Source organism: Onychomys torridus, chromosome 16, assembly GCF_903995425.1.
Source record: "Onychomys torridus chromosome 16, mOncTor1.1, whole genome shotgun sequence".
Taxonomy (NCBI): Eukaryota; Metazoa; Chordata; class Mammalia; order Rodentia; family Cricetidae; genus Onychomys; species Onychomys torridus.
In genome coordinates this window covers 54,845,564-54,858,497 of record NC_050458.1, presented here as the reverse complement: position 1 = coordinate 54,858,497, position 12,934 = coordinate 54,845,564, and positions in this window count along the sequence as shown.

Here is a 12,934-nt window from a genome sequence, read left to right as displayed (position 1 = left end):
TAGGCAGGATTTCCTGGGAAAGAGAGGAAGAGGAGATGAATCTAGGCACAGGGAGACACCAGCAAGACATGGACTGAGTCAGACACACAGAACGGAGGAGAGGTAAAAAAAAAGTCATGTGGCCAAACATAGATTAATAGAACCAGGTTAATTTAAGTTATAAGAGATAATTGGGGAAAGCCTAAGCTAAAGGTCAAGCTTTCGTAATTAATAAGAAGTCTCTATGTCATTATTTGTGAGCTGGAGATCCCAAAAGAAAGTCAAACAACAGTCCAATGTCAGCAAATCTTATCTCCAGGGAGATCAAATTAGAATAGGGCACAAGTAGGAGTTAATAAGGAAGTAATAGTCTGTTGTCTGGGCGCAGAAGGAACTAATATGTGTTTTTGTGAGTCACTCAGAGACCTCTTTATGTCTGTATTGTGGAATAATTAACTAAGTAAAGATGTGTTACACTTGTTTATGCTGTGGAATATTACTTTAACTATGTGAAGGTGTGTCACATTTCTTCTTGCTTGCATTTATCTAATTATGTAAAGATGTGTTGCTGTTTCACCTTGCCTGCCTTAGGCACCTGATTGATCTAACAAAGATAGGAACAGCCAATAGCTAGGCAGAGAAAGGCTAGGCATGGCTAACAGGCAGAGATAATACATAGGAGAGGAGAGGAGAGAAGAGAAGAGAATGAGGGGGAGAAAAGGGGATAGATCTAGGATAAGAAGCCAGGCAGCTGCCAGCCAGCAAGATATGAGAAGCAGTGAAAGTAAAATATATGGAAAGTAAGAAAAGTAAAAATTCCCAAGGCAAAAGGTAGATAAAGAGAAACCGGTTAAGTTAAGTTAAAGAGCTAGCCAGAAACAAGCCTAAGCTAGGCCGAGCATTCATAACTAGTGAGAAGTCTCTGTGTAATGATTTGGAAACTGGTTGGTGGCCCAAAAAGAGAAAGCCTGGTACATGTCTGTGTATACAAAATGGCACGGAATGATCTTACTTTGCCTCACTTTGTTATGACTTCAATGTGACATTGACATTAGCAACTGTAAAACTGTCTATGTCCAACAAAAGAATAGCAAGGGCTAACATCTAACAGCAAAGAGGTATAAAAGGAAGAAATTTTCCTCAATACTCCTAGAGCTCTTTGCTAGACAAACAGTAAAAACCATTTACATTTATTTATTGAAACTCATATGGCATGGAAGAATTCAGAAATGATAACCTGAGGATGCTGGGAAAGTATATTTTTTAAATGCATGTTCCACAAAGAATTAACAGCAGAATGAACAAGAGGAACTAAGACTGGATGGAAGCATTTGAGCAAATGAATACACTGAAGGAGAAGCCCATGAAGTCCTTGCAATCTGTTACTAGACATGATTAGGGAGAAAGTTTCCTTATGACCCATCCTGCAGATAAAGTAGAGAAACAATGAAAGTACTAAATTGTATATTTGGGGGAGAGAGGAATTAGAGCTTCAAAGACCAGCCTTGGGATTCAATGGAATCTAAACAATCTTACTTCTGAGGTTTTTTTCTAATGTAGCGCAGTTTCATCTCCTCAGCATGACAGGCTACCACCCTCTGGGGGTCATGTGTTGAATGAGACCCGACAATTGACAGATCAGCTCCCATTTTACAGGCTTGTGTGGGCAGTGAAACAGGCAAATCTGAGATCTAGATGAGGAGAGCTGATAGTGTAAATGCAGTCCTGATGAATCTACAGTGAGATCTCATTGGGAAGAAGGATAAGCTTAGAGCAAAAGGAATGTGAGACTTCAAACAACTCAGCATGCAAAGGTGGATCTAGGAAGGGAAGCCAGCAAGGACAGAACAACTGACATAAACTATCATGCTTATCTGAGAAACTAATTAAACAAACTACCATGATGGCAGGCTGGTGAAAAGCCTGGCTCTATGGAAGAATGGTCAGAACCATTGCTTCCAAAAGCTCAGCAAGGTAAAAGACGGAAACATTCATTGCACCCAGAACCACTGCTGGCAGAAATGACCTTAGTGAGAGATGAGATATTTGAAGATGGTAGTGGAAAAGGAACTGGAGAAGACTGAGGAGGAAACTAGTGGGATATGCAGATATGAAAGAGAGCAGAATGTGGAGAAGCAAAAGGGCCATTTGTAGAAACTGGAGTGATTTGAGAATTTCTAATGGTTCAAGGGAAATATCCACATGCAAGAATGTGTAAAGATGATTTCATGAGATGATTTGAAAAGTAGATGGTAGTGAAATCGGACTGAACACTTGCTTTATTGTAAGGGGGTAGAAGAGAAAATGAGGAGGATATAAGCACCATTGCTAGGACACCATGTGGGTGCTGAGAGCCAAACCCAAGACCTCCGGAAGAGCCAATACTCTTTTTCCATCTAGCTATCTGTTGTTTTTAATTTCATTTAAGAACTTCTTTTTCAATTTTATTTTCTGTGAGTACTGTGTTTACATAAATACCCACCTACTTCTCCTCCCTCCAACTTGTTTTGTATGCCCCCAATGCCCTCTCATATTCATAATTATATAGATATATGAATAAAAACCAGCTGAGTCCCTTTAATGTTGCTCCTATGTATGTGTTTAGATCTGACCATTTGGAATTGAATAACCAGTTAGTGACACATCCCTGGGGTAGACTGATTCTCCCTCTCAGCAGACATTCTTGTCTATAGCCTTCAGCTGTGGGTAGGGCATGTGAGATTTCCCTCATCAAAGCTAGCATGTAAAGTAGTGTTCTCATTTTTTAAAGTCTTGTTGAGGCAACCATACTGTTAAGGTTTCATGGATGCAACTTCTCTTAATATGTAGACCACATTCTCACAAGATGTCCTAGTCAATTCAGATTTACAAATGATACTTCTTAACTTAATCAAAAAAGTAAAGACAAAAGGAACACTTCCAAACTCCTTCTATGAAGCACGTATTATTCTACTATTAAAACCAGGGAAAGGCACACACATACAAACAAAACAAAACAAACTACAGACCAAAATCCCCATTCCCAAGGAACACAGATGCAAAATTCCTCACTAAAATACTTGCAAATCAAATTCAGGAATATATACATTTCTTTAATGTTTCTCCTATGCGTGTGCTTAAGTCTGACTCTTTGAGAATAAATAAGCAATTAAATGACACATCCTGTTTCTCCCTCTCAACAGACATTAATTGCCTATAGCTCTTCATCTAGGGGTGGGGCTAGATGAAATATATATAATATTGTTTGTTATTTATTTATTATTTATTAATTATATATATATTATTTCCCACAATGAAGTTGGTTTTATGACAGAGGTGAAAGGATAATTCAATATATGTAAGTCAATAAATGTAATAAATTACATAATGAACTTAAAGACAGAAAATCATGTGATCATCTCAATAGAAACAGAAAAGACCTTTGACAAAATTGAGCATACCTTCATGATAAAAGTCATAAAATGAGTAGGACTAGAAGGAACATGCTTTGACATAATAAAAGCTATATATCACAAACACACAGACTAGTCTCCTAAATGGAGAAAAGCTTAAAGCAATCCCACTGAATTCAACAATTGGGTGGGGCCATCCATCATCCCACTCCTTTAACTGCGCTGGAAGCACCAGTTACAAAAACAAGAGAAGAGAAAGACATTAAAGAGATATAAGTAGAAAAACAAGAAGCCAGATCATCCCTATTTAAGATGATATTACACATAAGAGATTCTGAAGTTCCATCAGAGAACTTTCAAAAATGGCCACCACTTTTAGCAAAATGGCAGGACATAAAGTCAGCTTAAAAAAAAACACAAAAAAACACAAAACCAATAGCCTTTCTATGAACCAACAACAAACCTCCTGAAAATGAGATCATGGAATGTTCCTATTGACAATAACCACATACACACACACAAAAAAAAATGAAGTATCTGGGGATAAACCTAGGCAAGAATGTGAAAGCCCTCAACAGTGAAAGCCTTAATTAAATCTATGAAGAAACTGAAGAAGACAATAGAAGATGGGAAGACCTCCCATACTCACATGTCACTCGAGTTAATGTAAAAATGACTGTGCTGGTTGTTTTTTGTCAACTTGACACAAAGCTGGACATACCTAGAAATAGAGAATCTTAATTGAGAAAATGCCTCCATATATTTGGCCTGTAGGTCAGTGTGGAGGTTTGAAAGAAAATGGCCCCCAAAGGAAGTAGCACTGTTAGGAGGTGTGGCCTTGCTGGAAGAAGTGTGTCACTGTGGAGGTAGGCTTTGATGTCTCATATATGGTCAAGCCATGCCCAGGGAGACAACTTCCTGCTACCTGTGAGTCAATACAACTTACAAGAACTCTCGGTTCCTTCTCCAGCACCATGTCTGCCTGCGTGCTGCCTTCCTTCCTGCCTAAGTGAGCCACAATTAAATGTTTCCTTTATAAGAGTTTCCACTGTCATGGTGTCTCTTCATAGCAATAGAAACCCTAACTAAGGCAGCCAATCTGAGGTGCATTGTCTTGATTAATGATTGATATAGAATGGCCCAGCTCATTGTGAGCTGTGCCAACCCAGGGAAGGTGGCCCCAAGTTGTATAAGGAAGCTAACTGAGCAAATGCTGGCAAGCAAGCCAGTGAACAGGGATCCATCATGGCCCCTGTTTCTTTCCTGACTTGAGTTCCTTTCCGGAATCCCCTCAGTGAGGAAGTATGACCTGAGAGTTGTAAGAGGAAATAAACTCCTTCCTCCCCTAGTTTGCTTTTGGTTGTGATGTTTTATCACAGCAATAGAAACTCAAACTAAGACAATGTCCACTGAAGAATTCTGGGAAAATGAAACTAGAATGTTGTTGTTCCATGGTTTCTTCAGTTTGAATCAAAACAATCTGGATTCTTTTAGCCTTTTGGGTCCCTAAAAGATTAAATGAGAATAATATCTGTTAGACTTTCTGTCCCTATTTGAGGTGAAATATTAGAAGGGTCATAGGATTAAAATTCTCTCCACTCTCAACTTCAGAGAAATCTGTATCCAGGTTTTGGTAATATGAATGTAACTGGCCCCATGAGCTCACAGGGAGCAGCACTATTAAGAGATGTGGCTTTGTTGGAGTAGGTGTGGCCTTGTTGGAAAAAGTGTGTCATTGTCAGGGTGGGTTTTGAGGTCTCCTGTGCTCAAGCTACACCCAGTGACTCAGTTCACTTTGTCATCCTAAAATTTGCCAGAGAAAACCAGTTCCACAATTTTGGCCAAATTCAAACAAGCTTTTATTAAAATGTTAAACATGGACCAAGATGGAATTTGGTCAGGACAACCACTTGGAAATTTTCCAGCTGAGTGGCCCCGAGACACATGTTGGTGGGGCTTATATGGACAAAACCTATAGACCACCACATTTTCCCATGAGGCTTTGTTGTTATTTTCTAATAAGTACAACTCCCAAATCCCAGGAAGTTACCTGGTCTTTGGGCAGGTGGTGCTTACAACTTCTATTGTCTGCTGATGAATATGTAGAACTCTCAGCTCCTTCTCAAGCACCATGTCTGCCTGTGTGCTGCCATTCATTCTGCTGTGATGATGATGAACTAAATCTCTGAAAATGTGAGCAAGCCTCCATTAATTGCTTCCTTTTTTAAGAGTTGCTGTGGTCATGGTGTCTCTTCACAGCAATAGGAACCCTAACAAAGACACAGCTATAGAGAAGTTCAGAAACTCCGGTTGTTGTGTGGGAGTGAGCAGCCTCACCGAATCAAGATGACTGCCTTGGTCCCACTGCCTGGATGCCTCCCAAACAGTTCAAGCTATTCAGTTGTCTCACTTATCCAGAGGGCCTGATCCAGTTGGGGGCTCCACAGCTTTTGGTTCATAATTCATGTGTTTCCATTAGTTTGGCTATTTGTCCCTGTGCTTTTCCAATCTTGGTCTCAACAATTCACACTCTTATAGTCCCTCCTCTGGACCTGCCTGTACTGAATCCACCAGGTTGAATTGAATCACCCGGGGAGTCTTGGCCCTGGAGGAAATGTGAATGGAGGGGAGGGGATGGGGGCGGGGGCAGGAAGGGGGAGGTCAAGGGAACCCATGGCTGATGTGTAAAATTAAAACACAAATATAATAAATAAAAAAGGAGAAAAAAAGATGACTGTCTTTTGCTAAGGATGGAATTATAAAACCATAGCTTTCTATATTTGTTTTGTTTTTTCTTTATGATTTTACCTCATTTCATCAATGTTGAAGGTTATTTATTAGTGAGCAACTGAATAATAAGATTAAATGTTTCCCTTAACAGTATGCACTTAAGATAGTTTCAAGTAGGCACAGGCACTGTTTACAGTGTCGTCTCTGGTTAAGCTTCATACATTGACCGGATCCACCCATTCCAAGCCAAGAATGGTTTTCTTTCTTCTCATTGTTAGCCTTTCCAATCACCTCCCTGTCCTTACCTCCTCTGTCAACTTTAAATTTTGTGTTTACAAACACCTCTAGTGACTTTTTAAAAAGAAGTTAAGATGGAGCATCTTTGATTTCTTCTGGGTAAATATTTACTGGAGTGTTCCAATAAATGTACTTTATGATTTTGTTTGGCTAATTATTTCTTTGTTTCTTATTAATCTAGTGAAAGACAATTTATATTGCTTACCTCGAAAGGAACAGCTACTACTGAAATCAATTTATAGCACATTCACTTTCACTACAATTTGGGAGAAAAAAGACTCATTAGTTATTCACTGACTGAATAAAGGAAATTATTTCAGTGAAAATGATGATATTCTCATAATGATTAGATTTGAAGCAGAATCCAGCTGGGACACCTACTAAATGAACTAGAGAATTAATCTGAGGGTAAACAAACCACACTAGGAGACCTGCCTTCTGAGTGTCTGCCTGTGGAGCTCTTCTCTGATTCCACTGGTTTCAACTCCAGCTGATCAGCTGGGATTTGCTATTGTGTTCTGTGCTGTGTCCCTTTCTTTCCCTGTAGTTTCCCTTTTATTTGTATTAAAATTGACTCTTTAGTGTCAGACTTTTCCACTTGAAATCCTGCGAAGGCTAAGAACCTTCTTTATCTCCTTCCACTGACATCTTTCTTACCAAATCCTTGAGAGCAGAGTGAACACGCAAGGTGATTATTGTGAATGAAGATATTAGCAAAAGAAGACAAATAATGAACACATATACAAATGAAAATGTAGATTAAACATAACAAACTTTCTTACAATAGAGAGTACTGACTTCTTGCATTCCCTTTGCCTATAATACTTTTGGGCTCTCTATTTCAAAGAGAATCCTTTTAAACAACTCTTCTTGTACCATAAAATGTTTTTTGCAAGGTTTTAAAAGCTAACAAACTCCATATAACTCATGAGTCTTTTATACTAATCCACATTATCTAGCCTTCTTAGTCCATGGGTAGATGTCAGGAATTTTAAGTAAATGTTTTTGTTTAAGTCTATTTTTATTATAGGGAGCAAAATGCAATACACACCAGACATATTAACATGAAAAAAAGCACTTATGATCTGAAGGGTTGAACTCATGGATGGAAGTAGAAGGAAGAACCAGAGTCATGTGTCCTGTGTTATATTTTATCCATAAGCAATGAGTCAAGGACATGTCTGTATTTTGAGAGCTGAAAGGAAGGGGAGATTAACAGAAGAAACTCTTGGAAATCAACTCAAAGGAAGTAGCACTTAGTAGGCTGACTTTGGACAATGGAGAGGAAGGAAGATCACAGCATTTCAGAAACTGAGATGTCAATGAGTGGAGAGATCAGGCATCCAAAGTGAGTTCAGACGGTGCAGTTTTTAAAATAGCATCAAAAGTAAATTCTGAAGAGGATGTAGAGAAAAAAGGAAGAAAGAAAGAAAGAAAGAAAGAAAGAAAGAAAGAAAGAAAGAAAGAAAGAAAGAAAGAGGGGGGGGAGGGAGGGAGGGAGGGAGGGAGGGAGGGGGAAAAGAAAGGAAGGAAGGAGGGAGGGAGGGAGGGAAGGAAGGAAGGAAGAAAGAAAAGGAAGGAAGGAAGGAAGGAAGGAAGGAAGGAAGGAAGGAAGAAAAAAAGTCCCCATATAAAAATCCAAGTTCCTCCATGTTCTTAACAATCAGACCCCAAGTGTCAGAGCATGACCCAGTAACTTACAATGCCTTATATAAACAATTAGAACCTTGTATCTTATCACAAATGGTCAGTCACAGGAGAGAAAAATAATAGAAAATTACTACTGTCACGTAAAAGAACAGCTCCTACCCCAAAGGAATACAAGACTTGGTTCATTCAGGAGTGAGTGACTGTAGCTGAGGAACACAGATTTAGGTCACCCCAAATTCCATGATCCAACATGGAGGCAATGTCATGAAGTTTTATAGTTTTACAGAACAAAGAAGGTTATAAACTAGGGCAAGTTTAAAATACATTGGTGGGTGCGTCACAGCGGTGATTCCAGAAAGATTAGGGGAGCTTTTATATAGACAGGTGCTATTATATAGATAGTCCTTAGAAAGATACTATATGATTACAGTCTTAGCTTTTAGAATTCCAATTTATGATGCTGTTCTCATCCGTGGACAGTCCATTGTGAGGTCAGGTCACAGAGGCAGGTCTCACCTTTACAGGTAACTTTGCAATGCTGGCCCTGCCCCTGGGCAGCCCCTTCCTGGTGTCTGGCACATGGGTTGGAACCTGAGTATTACATTCCCCTAGCAACTCCAGACTCTGATCAGTATTTTGCCTGGATGGACACTGTGCAGTTTTGAGTCAAAGTTTGTTTGTTTGTTTGTTTGCTTGCTTGTCTGTTTTTGTTCATTTCCATAATCCAAAGGAATCCTACTGGTCAGAGTTCTGCTCCTTGAATGACACTTGCTCTGATTTTCTTAATAGTGTATTTCATGAGTGGTCTGGGGCCATGGAAGTATCAACTGCAGAAGTTTGTGTTTAAAAAAAAAAATGGCCTAAACATTTTAATAGGAAAAACACACTGTGACTAAAAGCACAGCAAAGAAACCATCAGAGGAAGAGAGTCTCTCTCTCTCTCTCTCTCTCTCTCTCTCTCTCTCTCTCTCTCTCTCTCTCTCTCTCATGAGGGCATAAGATTTTACCTGGCTTTGCCTAGCACACCTTTCATGCAGGGTTGAATTTGAATAGATAAGAGGCAGGCTGCTAACTAAAGTGTTCAGTACTGTTAATGAGCATTCCTGGAAAGAAGCTGTGTCTTCAGGGGCTGATGGACTGTCTAGAACAGCAGTGCTGTGGAGAAGTTGGAATGTTGCAGGTCTGGAGTCTTATTACTTCACATTAGCCTAGTTCTAGCCTCACCTCCTTGCCTACCTCTATGTCTGAACTAACACCTTGTTACTAATAGGTTAAAAAAAAATCTTTTTGGAATCTACTCAATTGGCAGACCACTAGCTTCCACCAACCCAAGAGCTAAAAATGCCATCCAGAGAGACATCAGTTCTAAGAACTGACTTGTGAAATACTATGCACTGATGGGACCAGCATCTATGGCATGGCCTCAGCCTCACAATGATTTGCCCAGAGGTAAGAATAGCATCAGCTCAGCAACAGAAAGACTGTCCAGATGTGTGGCCAGCATCTGCCAAGAGTATAATTTATAATAACAACCAGGGAAGACAGCATTCATCTCTATCCCCTATCCACCTCTGACCCCTCCACATTTATTTATTCCTCCATATAATTAATATTCAATACCTACTTACTAGGCTCTCTCTTTCTCTCTCTCTCTCTCTCTCTCTCTCTCTCTCTCTCTCTGCAGGCACTGATCTCCCTCCTCTGCCTTATTTCTATTTTCTTTTTTTCTCTCCTTTCTTGTTTTCTTTTCATAGGATTTCCAGAACAACATAGACTAACTGGCTCATAGGTTCTCCATGCTTAGTATCTTAAGACCCAAGCCTTCTGTAGCATTTCTCCCCTTTTTTTTTCATTCTTTCTTTAAGTGCAAACTGTTTCTCCCCCACAAGCCCTGCTGTCCCCTTCCTTCTATTTACTCTTGTCTCAACTCTTCTCTCCATCAATCTCAAACTATTTACTAGACTCTATTTTCTGGTTTGAGTTATATTTGTATCCATAGTAATTAAAATCTTAGTGTATACCACACTATCCATGTTCTTTTAAGTCTTAAAATACTGGCCTGTCAAATGAGATTGTTACTTGATCGCTGCAGTACAATTATAGTGGCCTGCACTTTGACAGTGATTGTTTTGCCAACAGTATTCTACTTTTATGGGAGGACTGGAGACTGAACCCAGTGCCTAAAATACAAATGTGTCAGAGAAAAATGAAACTTCATCCTGGCTACAGCCTTGTCCCTCTTAAACATGATAATTATTTCCCTTTAAAGAATTGGACCTGGCAGTGGTGGTTCATGCCTTTAATCCCAGCACTCAGGAGGCAGAGACAGGCAGATCCCTATTAATTCAAGGATAGCCTGCATACAGAGTGAGTACCAGGACAGGCTCCAAAGCTCCACAGAGAAATCCTAACTTGAAAAACAAACAAACAAACAAAGAATTGGAAAAAAACATCAACCAGTTGCCTAACACCAGAAGTACATTGTCTTATTCCAGATCACAAGAGGCAAAAAAAAAAAGCCAACATGAATTCCACCAAATTATTAATCCCTTAATAATGTCTTCTAATCAAAATTCATTAAATTCTAGGCACAGAATTTAAGGGCAAGATTGTAAGTATGTTCAAAGAAGACATGAAACCAACTCCAGAATGAATTTCAAGATAATACAAACAACTGAATAAAATAAGGAAACCAATAAGAATTTAAAAATAGAATTCAATGAAGTTATAGAAATATGCAAAAATAACCAGAAAAAATGGAAAATAAGAATATAATATGTCAAATAAAACTCTCTGTCTAATTTGGAAAGATTCACCAACATAATGAATCAAGGGAAGGACAATACATCAGGGCTTTAAGACAAGATAGATTGATTGGAAAACTCAGACCAATAGTAAGTTACTAGTAGAATTTCAAGATCTATGAGACACTAAAAAGAGTGACTGAAGTTATTAATAATGGGCACATGAGAACAATTTCTTGCTAAAGGCTTAGTAACGTAGTTAATTACAATTATGAGAAAATATTTTCTAAATCTTGGGAAACAGAGGCACATCTAGATATCTAGACACAACAGGCCTGTAGAATATCAAAGAGTTAAGGTCAGGGAAAACTTCCTCATAAAATTAAAAAACAAACCCACTAAACTAAAACTATAAATCTAAACATACAGAACAAAAGAGACATATTTAACGTCACCACAAACACCAAGTCAGACATAAAATCAGGCCCATCATAATAATAGATTTCTGGACAGAAATTTTAAAATCTAGGAAGTTTTGGAATGAAGAAGTAGTTCAAGGTTGGAATGACAACCTCTATTTCTATATCCAGCAAAACTATTGCTGCATTTGTCCGACAAATAAAAGCTTTCCATGATAAATCAAACCAAGGAAACTTACGATAACTAAATCAGCTCTATAGAATACACTTGAATAATTCTCTAAAATGAAAAGAAAGAGATGCATACTCGGGAGCTGAACAGATTTCAGCATCTATTACAATGACAATTGCTCTGAGATTTTCCTGAGAGTATGATTCATGAATAATCTGAGGCCATGGATGTACCAACTAATCAAGGTGAGCTGGCTGTCTGGAACTTGGGCTTACACAGGGAAACTTTGCTCAGCCTGCAAGGAGGGGACTGGACCTGCCTGTAATGAATCCACCAGGTTTAAATGAATCCCCAGGGGAGTCTTGGCCCTGGAGGAGATGGGAATGGAGGGAAGGGGTTGGGGGGAAGGTGGGGGCAGGGGCGGGAGTGGGGAGGACAGGAGAACCCATGGCTGATGTGTAAAATTAAAACACAAATATAATAATAAAAAAGAAAAAAACCCTAAGCATTTTAATAAAGAATATACACTATGGAGAGAAACACAGTTGAATACTCAAAGAAAGAATCATTTCCCTGTGAGGAAATAGAGTTCTTAGCAGTTAAAAGAAGTTACCTGGCTTTGCTTCAAAGGCCCTTTGATCTTACCGCCATATGAAAATGAACCTATATAATCCAAACTTACTTGGAATGTACATTCTCAGTTGTCTGAGGTCTCATTTTCTGAAATGGTGCCATCTTCCCTCAACTCCAACTCCATTGAACTACAGGGAAGAGCAAACCACATTGGAAGAGTAATTAAGAAACTCAATACTACAAAAATCAACAAGAATCAATATAAATCCTTTGCCTGTTGATAGTTTAAAGGCCCTAATAGAAAGATATAGCTAGTAGATTGGATTTATTACCCAACCATTGCTGATTGTATACCACTCATGCCTCCTATTGTGTGTGGCAATGCAATATGAAGATGGAGATGAAGTCACTTAAGACTGCTAGCTTACTGTCTACTACGCCTGTTTGTTTAACCTTCCTTTAAGAGAACAATGTAATGGTCAACCTTACTTGTCTTTGGTTCTCCATGCGATCAACTTTTACAACCTCAGCTAATGTATAGCTGCAATCTTAGGTGATACACTCTTCAATGCCCCTGACCAAGACAATTCCTGTGTATTGTTTGATGAAAGCAGCACGTACAGAGGTTTAAAAGCAAACTCCTAAAGTCCACTGTGATGGGCATTGGTTGATAAACAGTGATGTTTGTTATCTGGATCCGTGGGGATCAGCTGGTTCCAGCAACTTAATCCCTTGTAAAAACTCTATTCAAGATTTCTGGAAAGTATCCCATTTCTTCTCCCATGCTTTCTGTGCAGTTCAATAAGTAGTGAGAAGCTCTTTGTGAGGAAGACAGAAGCCAGAGGGAGCATGAAATAGAGAACTTAGGTCTGGACTCATTCTTGGCTAAATGACTCCAGAAGTGCTTTTATCTCTTCCCTTAATGTGACACTGATGGATTCCTGGTGACTCTGTTAATCATTAATGCATTTAATCCAC